The sequence below is a fragment of the Lithobates pipiens genome, unplaced genomic scaffold (assembly GCF_037356315.1).
Source record: "Lithobates pipiens isolate NorthernLeopardFrog02 unplaced genomic scaffold, aLitPip1_a1.2 Scaffold_18, whole genome shotgun sequence".
Classification (NCBI taxonomy): domain Eukaryota; kingdom Metazoa; phylum Chordata; class Amphibia; order Anura; family Ranidae; genus Lithobates; species Lithobates pipiens.
Window position 1 is genome coordinate 416776846 of NW_027507758.1, and position 12640 is coordinate 416789485.

General features: G+C 43.8%; 1 protein-coding gene across 1 annotated transcript in view; it reads right to left on the reverse strand.

Annotated features, from left to right (window-relative positions):
• The window catches only part of CLDN11 (claudin 11), a 60795-nt gene that overhangs the window by 1790 nt on the left and 46365 nt on the right, over positions 1–12640 (reverse strand). The gene's annotated exons all lie outside the window — the stretch shown is intronic.

Genomic DNA, 12640 nt, shown 5'->3' on the forward strand with positions numbered 1-12640 from the left:
ACAGATAATTTTGTCTGGCAGTATATTTTTGTGGAAGCCAACACATTTCTGTGAGCAGTCTCAGCTAGGCACTGTTGGTCATGGCTGTAGAGGTGCTACAAACAAATGGACCACTTAGTTCCAACAAGCTCATTCTGTCACACGTGGCCTTGTATATATGCTTAAAATAATATCAGTGCACTGTTAATTTCATCCATCATAATGCAATTCATGTCCTCAGTCCCAGTTTTGAAGATATTTTATGTACAAAAAAAATGCATGACAGTATGATCAAGGTTTAGAGACAATGATGTCCTATTACAGAGAGACTGGCACAGTCAACTCATAGTTCACTAGACCACAACTAAGGTCCCATATACAACAGCTAAATATATGAGTTGTTCTACCACCTAAAAGGTTTGTTTTTCTAGCCATCCATTTCAGAGATTTACGCAGCTCTGTCAGACAGCACATACAGCCTGGTGAACCAGATTTACTCTACTGCAGTTAGGTAACAGGTCTTGTCCCCTCCCAGTCTATGACTGGATAATGGAGAAGCAGCAGACTGATGAGGTCATCTCTCTGTCACTCTACTCTCTACTCCGTTTAGTATGTTCTTTGTAAGCACATGAGTAATTTAGCACAACTGACTACTTCTCCTCTTTCAGCTTAAAGTGATTCTAAAGTTTCGTATTTTTCTCAATAAAAATAATAAACATGTTATACTTACTTCCCCTGTGCAGTGGATTTGCACAGAGCAGCCCAGATACTCCTCTTCTTGGGTGCCTCTTCTGTGATCCTGGCTCCTCCCTTCTGTTGAGTGTCCCTAGAGTAAGCAGCTTGCTATGGGGGCACCCAAGCCAAGTTGTAGCTCCGTGTGTCCATTCAGACACCAATGAATCAGTCCTATTAACAGCATCTAAATTAAATGTCTATATTGCACATTGGCTGGAAATCAGAATCAGAGCCGTCATTTTCATGTGCAAATCTGAATCTGACTGGGATGCTGTACAACAGAACAGACAGATTTCAACTAATGTTTGCAAGACATACCTCTCCCTTGCTAGCATCTTCTACCTATTTCTTCTGGATGCCAGATCTCTTCATTGGCCAGCACATGATGAGATCACTCCTGCTCATGTGCAGAAGTTCAGTCACCCTGGCACACTTGATTTGTGTCGGAATGTGCACTGAATTGAGCATACATTATAAAGAAGACTGCAAGGTAGGTTCATTTTATTGTACAGGAGACATTGCGTGCTCACAGTCTTTTTATAGGAGACTTTAGTTCCACTTTAATAAGAAAGGCCCATATTTTGAACAAAAAAATGTTTTAGAAACATTTAAAATGATTTTAGCTTTGAACCCATGTCTAGCTGTATATTGACCTCACAGATAATTAAAACTAAGTTCATATCTAAACAGCAGTGGATCAATGTTGTCATTCAGATATTTGTTGGGTTTTACCAAACCGTGATTCTTCTAATATAAAAGACTATCTAATTTTTGCCTTTCTTTTCAGACCAGAGGCAATCTGCAACTATACACCATAGGCCAAAGCTGACCCTAGATGGATCGAAATTTGACCGGTTCAGCAGGGACTGGTTGAATTTCGATCCATGTATGGGCTAGCTGGTTGTACACAAGTCAATCTACCAAATGACTTGTATACAACCAGCCTGTTGTTTTTTCCCCAATTAGTGCAGTAAAGAAGCCAACACTGATTGCTGTATTCTGCTGGTGGGGGATGTAATAGTTCAGAGGGAATCGGTTAATTTTTTTTCATGCAGCCCTCTGTACGAAAAAAAAAATGAATCATGCATGGCCCGCCTTAGGCATTTAGCAATAAGAAAAGTGTGAACTACAAACTGATAACCTATTTTAAATGGACTTCAATCGACGTCACAGTATTTAAATTGAATCTGTCCGCAAAGTCAGTCAATAGTTACTTATTTAACCACTTCAGATCCGCGCTATTGCCAAATGACGGCATTAGCGCGGACCTACATTTCCGGGACTACGTCTATTGACGTTGTCCCGGTTACGAGCGGCCTGCGCGCCCCCTGAGGGGCGCGCGCGGCGCGCTCTGTGATCGCCGAGTCTATGAGACTCGCCTGATCACCGATCCGTGCAAGGGGTCGATCCCGACCCCTTATCACGTGATCAGCTGTCAGCCAATGACAGCTGATCATGTGATAGAACGGAGCCGGTAATCGGCTATTATTCCTCCTCGCGCTGACAGCGCGAGGAGAGAAAAAAAAAGCCGATCACCGGTGGCCGTGATCGGGACATCAGTCCCGATCACGGCCATCAATACAAGGTACCACCTGCCACCTGCCTGTGCCCACCTGCCTCCCGCAGTGCCATCCTGAAGTAAAATAAAAGCAAAAGTAAGTGCCCCCCGTCAGTGCCCCCGTCAGTGCCCATAGTGCCCACAGTGCCACCCACAGTGCCACCCCACAGTGCCACCCACAGTGCCACCCAATCTGCCTCAAAGGTGCTGCACCCCAGTGCCGCCCATCAGTGCCCAGCAGTGCCGCCCATCAGTGCCCAGCAGTGCCGCCCATCAGTGCCCAGCAGTGCCACCTATCAGAGCCACCTATCAGTGCCCATCAGTCCCATCTATCTGTGGTACCTATCAGTGCCCATCCGTGCCACCCATCCGTGCCACTTATCCGTGCCACCCATCCGTGCCATCTTATCTGTGCCCATCTTTGCCCATCAGTGCCGCCTTATCTGTGCCCATCGGTGCCGCCTTATCTGTGCCTATTAGTGCCGCCTTAACTATGCCTATCAGTGCCCACCAGTGCAGCCTATCAGTGTCCACCAATGCAGCCCATCAGTGCCCACCAATGCAGCCCATCAGTGCCCACCAATGCAGCCTATCAGTGCCGCCTAATCAGCGCACTTCAATGAAGGAGAAAAATGACCCGTTTGCAAAATTTTATAACAAACTATTAAAACATGATTTTTTTTTTTTGCATCTTTTTTTGTTTGTTTAGCAAAAAATAAAACTCCGAGCTGTAACTAAATACCACCAAAAGAAAGCTCTATTTGTGGGAAAAAAATGATAAAAATTTCATTTGGGTGCAGTGTTGTATGACCGCGCAATTGTCATTCAAAGTGTATCAGCGCTGAAAGCTGAAAATTGGTCTGGGACTGAGGGGGGTTTAAGTGCCCAGTAAGCAAGTGGTTAAATACTAATGTACCGAAGGGAATACATTGCACTTACTTATTCATGTTTAACATTCAAGTATTAAATATATATTCACTCTTCTTTAACAGAAAGATGTGCTTTACAAAGTCAGTCATCTTAGAAGTGTTACAAAGGAATTCATAGTGAGCACATTTCTCAGAAAAATGATCAAACCAACAAAGAGGTTCCAGTGAAGCAATTTCAATCCATTTATCATGTGGGTGGAATACGTTCGCTAAAATATATTTACACAGACTCAGAAATTCATTAACTCGCTAGCAGTTATCAGTGACCTGAGTTACAGGTGGGACTAATCACAGTGCAGCCTACTTGAAACAGTCATAAAGGCATATCTGCATGTCTCAATTTCATCATAAATCTAAATAATAAAAGCGTTGGTTTCTTTTTTTCAGGATAGTAGGTGTTGACATAGAAATTATTCCTTTTATGTTCTACCCATATTTAAAGGTGTAACATGAAACATTGTAATATTCCCTAACCCCCACCATTAACCCCCCCTTACCAAAACTGTAGGGTGCTTCTCCCTGGAGTCTCCTGCTTACTTTTGAGCGTTAGGTGGCTGTGCATGGCTTTGCACAAACAGCCGGGTCATCCAATCACAGATTCATTCACAAGGATCTATAAATGGAAAGACTACAAGTCCCATCTGCCATCATGGCAGTGGGACACCTAGATCCTGTCAGCACAAGTGTGGCGATGTCACCATAATTGTAGTTTACAGTTTACTTCCTGTACTCCTATAGTAGGTCCATTCCTCTATACAGACCTGGAGCTGGGACGTAAACAATTTTTGAAAATTCCCCTGGGCCACCTGTGCACTTTGCAATTAGATTAGAAGACATGACCAAGGTAGGTGAGAGGTCTAAATCCTAACCGATCTAATTGGCCCAGGTCCCACCCACCTCCACCTTCCCATAGCTGTCTGGAGTGGAATTAAAATGGCTTCAGCAGCCTTTTGTTATAAATAACACACGATTTAAATAACAAAACATAACATGACAAATCAAATAAGGCTGCAGGTTCTTAATGCTAGGTTCTCACCTTAGCGTTTTTGCGTGCCGCGTTCAAGTGAATGGGCTGCCGTGCCTATGTTTCCGGAGAAAAAAAAAGGTGCATGCACCTTATCTTTTTGACCATGCTCCTGTTCCTGCACATGTACTGCAAGTCTACATGTGTGGAGGTATCATTCAGAATGAATGGCGTGCATTTCCCGCACCTGCAGCCACATGCACAGATGTGAACCAAGGGTTAAGGCCCATATTGGTCTACAATTACCTGGTCACTATGAATTGACCAGACCAATTAGAGAACACAATAGTGAACATGGGTCCTCAACCTAAAAACACCAGATTTACACCACTTTCAAGGACTTCAGACTGCCAACATCTGCTACAACTTAAATCCAAACTGACAAGAGTCAATAAATAAGGAGGGAGGGAGCTCAACAACTGCAGATCTCCAACTAGATCTTCCTCCCTGCAGTCTACTCTTCCAAACTTTTGCTGACCAATCCAGTAAGTGCAACTACTTTACAGTTTGTTTTTAAAAAAAAGCTAAGGCAGGCCATACACAGAGCAAATTTTTTTCCAGCAACCACAGGTTGTTGAGAGGGGAATCCCTCCCACAAGCCATTGTTTTCTCCCGGTGGGGGGAGCCGTCCCCACTGGGAGAAGACAGTGATTATTGCTAGCGGTCATAAGATCCATGTTTGCTTATGTTCCTGCATTCTTGGGATCCACTTCTGCCCATGTTCCTTTGTTCTTGAGATCCATTTCCTGTGTTCATAGGACTTTTATCTATCGGACTTTTTCTGTCGGAATTCCCGATGGAAAAAGTTTGAGAGCTGGATCTAAAATTTTCTGACAATAAAATCCGATCGGACTTTTTCCGATTGTGTGTAGAGAATTCTGATGCACAAAGTGCCATGCATGCTGAGGAAAAATGTGGAGACGAAAGCTATTGGCTACTGGCCTCTACGTAGTCCCGTCGTACGTTTAGTACGTCACCTCGTTCTGAAAAATTGGATTCTCCAACAACTTTGTGCGACAGTGTGTATGCAAGACAAGTTTCGCCCAAAATCCGTCTGAAAAAATCAGACGGATTTTGTGGTCGGAATGTCCGACCGTGTGTATGGGCCATAAGAATGGCCCAGCCAAAGATCAGACCTAAATCCATTTGAGAATCTGTGGCAAGACTTGAAAATTGCTGTACACAGATGGTCTCCATCTAATCTGACAGAGCTTGAGCTATTTTACAAAGAATGGGCAAAAATTTCACTCTAGAAAGCCAAAGCTGATAGAAACATCCCCAAAAAAGACTTGCCGCTGTAATTGCAGTGAAAAGCAGTTCTACAAAGTATTAACTTGGGGCGGGGGGGCGAATACAAATGCACGCCACACTTTTAAATATTTATTTGTAAAAAATGTTAATAACCATTTATTATTTTCCTATGTGCCACTTTGTGTTGGTCTATCCCAATAAAATACATTTGTGTTTTTGGTTGTAACATGACATGACATGACATTATATATATATATATATATATATATATACACATACAGGGGCGGACTGACCATTTGGGCACTGCCCGAGGGCCCCATGCCACTAAAGGGCCCCATCAGGGTTGCCAGCCTCAATAAAACCAGGGACAGTATGTAAAAATCTGTGTTTTTTTTTAAATCTCAAAATTATAGCTGCCCCGCCTCTCCAGTACCTTTTCAGTGTGTGTGTGTGTATATATATTGTGTGTCTGTGTGTGTATACTGTATGTGTGTTTATACTGTGTGGCCCCATAATCTTCTATTGCCCGGGGGGCCCATAATCTCCTATTGCCCGGGGGGCCCCATGAGTTGTCTGCCTATATATATATATATATATATATATATATATATATATATATATATATATATATATATATACTGTATTTATATATATATATATATATATATATCTATATATCTATCTATATATATATAGATATATATATACAGTAAACACACACAAACATAAGTTTGCAGCGTCACTGACACAAACGATTTGAGCATCGGATGGGCAAGAGTAAGGAGCTGCCAAGGAGTGAAGGTAAGTTGAGCATAGCGGGGGAAAGGAGAAGCTCTTTGCAGTGACACTGTCACTTTTACATTGCCTGAGTGTACTGTAGGACCAGGACATCAACACTACTGTGTTCATTTTGTAACAGACTTCACAAGGAAGATGTCTGTAAATTATCTCTAGCTATTATATAGTTATTTTCCTGTATATTTTTTCCTTGCATTTTTAGTTCCTTCCTCTGTGAAGCTTGAACCAAATAACCTACCCCCTTTCTAAAGAAGAATTTGTACAAAGGAAAAAGTCATGATTTCTGGCGTCATTACTGATCAGCAGCCAAGAGGTGAATTGACTGGTGTGGGTCATGTTCACCTATTAGGAAAGTATCAGTTGTCTGGCAGCACCATGGTGACTCACTCATATATATTACCTTGGACATTACTCATCCTTTTCCTGTGCCGATCATGAAGCATCAGCTGCAGGATTCGAAAAGACGATGGCGTAAGTGAGAGCTATACCAATCTCTGAACAGGAGAATTGGGATTTATTATGAGTGGTAATTATTCCCAACACAATACAAAATAGAAAAAAGTCACTGCTGACAGCAGTTTCAATGTTGTCTGATCATTTGCCGATTTTTCCAAGTATAATGGAACATGAAATATATTTGTGATGATCTGTGAAAGTCAGAGATTGCTAGAAAGAATTATGGTTTAAAGAGGAAGTAAACCCTCTGTAAACCCTTTAAAAAAAAAAGACAACCTGCAAGACAAAAGCATAATTATATGTCAGTATCACATTGTATATCCCTGTATGTTGTGGTCCTCCAGGTGTTTATCTAATAGTTTCTTGAAACTATCATTGCCCCTCGCTGAGACCACCACCTGTAGAAGGGAATTCCACATCCTTGCCGCTCTTACAGTAAAGAACCCTCTATGTAGTTTAAGGTTAAACGTCTTTTCTTCTAATTTTAATGAGCGGCCACGAGTCTTGTTAAACTCCCTTTTGTAGTATTTGTATATTGAAATCATATCCCCTCTCAAGCGTCCCTTCTCCAGAGAGAATAAGTTCAGCGCTCACAACCTTTCCTCATAACTAACATCCTCCAGGCCCTTTATTAGCTTTGTTGCCCTTCTTTGTACTCGCTCCATTTCCAGTACATCCTTCCTGAGGACTGCTGCCCAGAACTGGACAGCATATTCCAGGTGAGGCTGGACCAGAGTCTTGTAGAGCGGGAGAATTATCGTTTTATCTCTGAAGTTGATCCCCTCTTTAATGCATGCCAATATTCTGTTACTTCCAGGTATCATGGCTCCTGCTCTGTGATTGGCCAGAGCTGTGATGACGTCACTCCCACGCATGCATGCAGGAAACGCCGGTAACGGCATGCAGACTGATGCAGCGGCACATAGGTGCCATTTTGCTCTAGTGCGCATGTGCCAATGTCATCGGCACATGCAGGGGACAGGGGATATCTCCCAAACCGTGCAGGTTTAGGAGATATCCTGGTTAGCTACAGGTAAGCCTTAATATAGACTTAACTGTAGCATAAAGTAAAAAAAAAAAGGGTTTGAAGCCACTTTAACCACTTTCAGACCGGACCATTTTGCTGGTAAATGACCAGAGGTCTTTTTACACTTTGGCACTGCGCTGCTTTAACTGGTAATTGCGCGGTCATGCAATGTTGTACCCAAACAAAATTTGCGTCCTTTTCTTCCCACAAATAGAGCTTTCTTTTGATGGTATTTGATTGCCTCTGCGATTTTTATTTTTTGCGATATAAACGTAAAAAGACCGCAAATTTTGAAAAAAAATGATATTTTCTACTTTTTGTTATTAGAAAAATCCAATAAACTCAATTTTAGTCATACATTTAGGCCAAAATGTATTCAGCCACATGTCTTTGGTAAAAAAAAAAGTCAATAATTGTATATTTATTGGTTTGCGCAAAAGTTGTCACATCTACAAACTAAGGTACGTTTTCTGGAATTTACGCAGCTTTTAGTTTACGACTGCCTATCTCATTTCTTGAGGTGCTAAAATGGCAGGGCAGTACAAAACCCCCCCAAATGACCCCATTTTGGAAAGTAGACCCCCTAAGGAAATTGATAAGTGGCATGTTGAGCCCATTGAATATTTTATTTTTTTGCCTCAAGCGATTGAATAATGCCAAAAAAAAAATTTTTTTTTTTTTTTTACACAAAGTTGTCACTAAATGATATATTGCTCACACATGCTATGGGCGTATGTGAAATAACACCCCAAAATAAATTCTGCTGCTTCTCCTGAGTACGGGGATACCACATATGTGGGACTTTTTGGGAGCCTAGCCGCGTACGGGGCCCCGAAAACCAAGCACCGCCTTCAGGCTTTCTAAGGGCGTAAATTTTTGAGTTCACTTCTCACTACCTATTACAGTTTTGAAGGCCATAAAATGCCAAGATGGCACAAAACCCCCACAAATGACCCCATTTTAGAAAGTAGACACCCCAAGCTATTTGCTGAGAGGCATGTTGAGTTCATGGAATATTTTATATTTTGCCACAAGTTGCGGGAAAATTACAAACTTTTTTTTTTTTTTTTTTTTTTTTCACAAAGTTGTCACTAAATGATATATTGCTCACACATGCCATGGGCATATGTGAAATGACACCCCAAAATAAATTCTGCTGCTTCTCCTGAGTACGGGGATACCACATATGTGGGACTTTTTGGGAGCCTAGCCGCGTACGGGGCCCCGAAAACCAAGCACCGCCTTCAGGCTTTCTAAGGGCGTAAATTTTTGAGTTCACTTCTCACTACCTGTTACAGTTTTGAAGGCCATAAAATGCCAAGATGGCACAAAACCCCCACAAATGACCCCATTTTAGAAAGTAGACACCCCAAGCTATTTGCTGAGAGGCATGTTGAGTCCATGGAATATTTTATATTTTGCCACAAGTTGCGGGAAAATTACAAACTTTTTTTTTTTTTTTTTTTTTTCACAAAGTTGTCACTAAATGATATATTGCTCACGCATGCCATGGGCATATGTGAAATGACACCCCAAAATAAATTCTGCTGCTTCTCCTGAGTACGGGGATACCACATATGTGGGACTTTTTGGGAGCCTAGCCGCGTACGGGGCCCCGAAAACCAAGCACCGCCTTCAGGCTTTCTAAGGGCGTTACAGTTTTGAAGGCCATAAAATGCCAAGATGGCACAAACCCCCCCCAAATGACCCCATTTTGGAAAGTAGACACCCCTAAATTTAGGGGTACACTAGTGAGACTAGGTAATAAATGGCGGGTGCCCTGAAACTATAAAAAAATAACTAACCAACCAGCGTCACCTGTAACAGTTATATGGTGATCACTGGTGAAAGGGTTAACTAGGGGGCAATCAGGGGGCTTTATGCGGTAGTATATGGGGGTCCCTGGCGCTATAAAAAGCTGCGGCGAACCTAAATACCTACCTGCCTAACTAGCGTCACCTGTGACACTAATACAGCGATCAGAAAAACGATCGCTTATTAGGCTGGGTTCACACTGGAGCGATGCGGGAACGCCACGAATGCGCGGCGGGTTCCCGCATCGCATGCCTCCCGGCGGCAGTTCACACTGCCCTATGCGAACTGCTGGGAGTGTCAGTGAAATGTTACTGACACCCCCAGATCAGTTCGCATATCGCAGTGCGATCTGCAAACTCGGATCGCATGGTGTGAACACCCATGCGATCCGATTCTGCTGCGGGCCAAAAAAAGGGTCCCGTGCGAATTTGCGGCGGGTGCGGCGGGTGTGGCGGGTGCGGCGGGTGCGGCGAATGGCTGAACTCGAATCGCACAGAGATCGGATGTGATTTGCACTGCAGTGCGGTGCGAATCACATCCGTTCTCAAACCGCTGCAATGTGAACCCAGCCTTAGTGACACTGGCGACGGGGGGTGATCACGGGGTTAAACCTTTATTGGGGGGGTTAGGGGGGTACCTTAGAACTAAAGGGGGCTAACCCTAACTGCCCTAACAGTTATTAGTCACAAATGACACCCGCCGGGTGATCAGGGGGTTAAACCTTTATTAGGTAATAAATGGCGGGTGCCCTGAAACTATAAAAAAATAACTAACCAACCAGCGTCACCTGTAACAGTTATATGGTGATCACAGGTGAAAGGGTTAACTAGGGGGCAATCAGGGGGCTTTATGCGGTAGTATATGGGGGTCCCTGGCGCTATAAAAAGCTGCGGCGAACCTAAATACCTACCTGCCTAACTAGCGTCACCTGTGACACTAATACGGCGATCAGAAAAATGATCGCTTATTAGGCTGGGTTCACACTGGAGCGATGCGGAAACGCCGCGAATCCGCGGCGGGTTCCCGCATCGCATGCCTCCCGGCGGCAGTTCACACTGCCCTATGCGAACTGCTGGGAGTGTCAGTGAAATGTTACTGACACCCCCAGATCAGTTCGCATATCGCAGTGCGATCTGCAAACTTGGATCGCATGGTGTGAACACCCATGCGATCCGATTCTGCTGTGGGCCAAAAAAAGGGTCCCGTGCGAATTTGCGGCGGGTACGGCGGGTGTGGCGGGTGCGGCGAATGGCTGAACTCGAATCGCACAGAGATCGGATGTGATTTGCACTGCAGTGCGCACCGCATCACATTCGTTCTCATAAACCGCTGCAATGTGAACCCAGCCTTAGTGACACTGGCGACGGGGGGTGATCACGGGGTTAAACCTTTATTGGGGGGGTTAGGGGGGTACATTAGAACTAAAGGGGGCTAACTCTAACTGCCCTAACAGTTATTACAGTCACAAATGACACCAATGCAAAAAAAAAAAATGACATTGGTGTCACTGTGACTGGGGGGCAGGGGTAATTGGGGGGGTGATCGGGGGGTAAAGGGGGGGTGTGAGTGTGCCTGGCATGTTCAACTGTGTGTGTAGAGTGTTGGTGCAACTCACCGATCCGCTCTCCTCCGTGTCGGAACGAAAAATACCGACACAGAGGAGAGAATACATCACTTCCTCTCCTGTGTTTACATTACAGGAGAGGAAGTGATGTCACGGGGGATTTCCATTCGTCGAGAGCGATCGCGAGGGGGTGGCCATGAATGAATGGCCGCCCCCTCATCCCGGATCGCTCTCGAAGAAATGCCGACCGCCGCAGGCACCGGGGGGGGGCCCGATCGGGCCCCCCACCCGCGGGCAGGCAGGGACTTATATATACGCCCATATGCCTGCCCGTGCCATTCTGCCGACGTATATCGTCGTGCGGCGGTCGGCAAGTGGTTAAAGGGTAAGTCCACTTTTACAGTTTAAGAAAAATATTTTAGCACACATAGACAACACTTTCAAGAAACTCAGTACCTGTTAGCAATTGAAAAGGTACTAAACTATGGAAGCTGTTCCCAAGCAAAGGCAAGCAAAGGGGAAATTACTATTCAGCAGTATTGTCTGTGGGCTCCCTGCAGACAATCGTTTTCTCTTATTATTGATAAATCATGCCTTGTTCTATCTCTGTGGAGCCATCTTGGTATAGGCAGAACTTTGCCTCCTTATGTTAGAGAAGTCATGCTCAACCAGGGTTCCTCCAGAGGTTAGTAGGGATTACTTGAGCTGTGGCTAATTCACTTCCCATCTTATGGTGTCTGCATAATGTTGGCTCCAAAACCACTTGGCAGAGCTTTTTGCCACTATGGGGGAGATTTACTAAAACTGGAGCGCTCACAATCTGGTGCAGCTGTGCTTCTAACCGCAGTTTGTTCAATGAAGCTTTGGCAATATAACCTGGAAGCTGATTGGTTTCTCTGCAGAAGAGAGCCTAATTTTGATCTCTCCAGCTTTAGTAAATAAACCCTTGTGCTACTTGAACTGAAAATTGCACGGTCAAGCAACGCTGTACTTAAACAACATTTGTATCATTATTTTTCCCACAAATAGAGGTTTTATTTGGTGGATATATATGAAAACAGACTGAATTATTTTTTTTTTTAATAATATTTTTTACTTTTTGCCAAAGCCGATTAAAAAATGTAATCTTCATCAATTTAGCCCAATATGTAGTCTGCTACAGGTCGTTGGTAAAAAAAATCCTAATAAACGGATATTATATAGCGGGCAGTCTGACATTAAATGACACTTTGTGGGGACCAGTGACACTAATATGGTGATCAGTGCTAAAAATATGCACTGTCACTGTACTAATGACACAGGCTGGGAAAGGGTTAAACATCTAGGGCCATCAAAGGGTTGTGTGCCTAACCAGTGTTTAGAAGTTTACTGTAAGGTGCTTTTTTACTAAGGGATGCACCAGGTTTTTTAATTCCTTTGCAGGGAAACAAAAACCACCACTTCCTCACTGACAGGACAGAGCTCTACTTTGTTTACATAGGCGGCAAAGGTCTGTCCTGTCTTC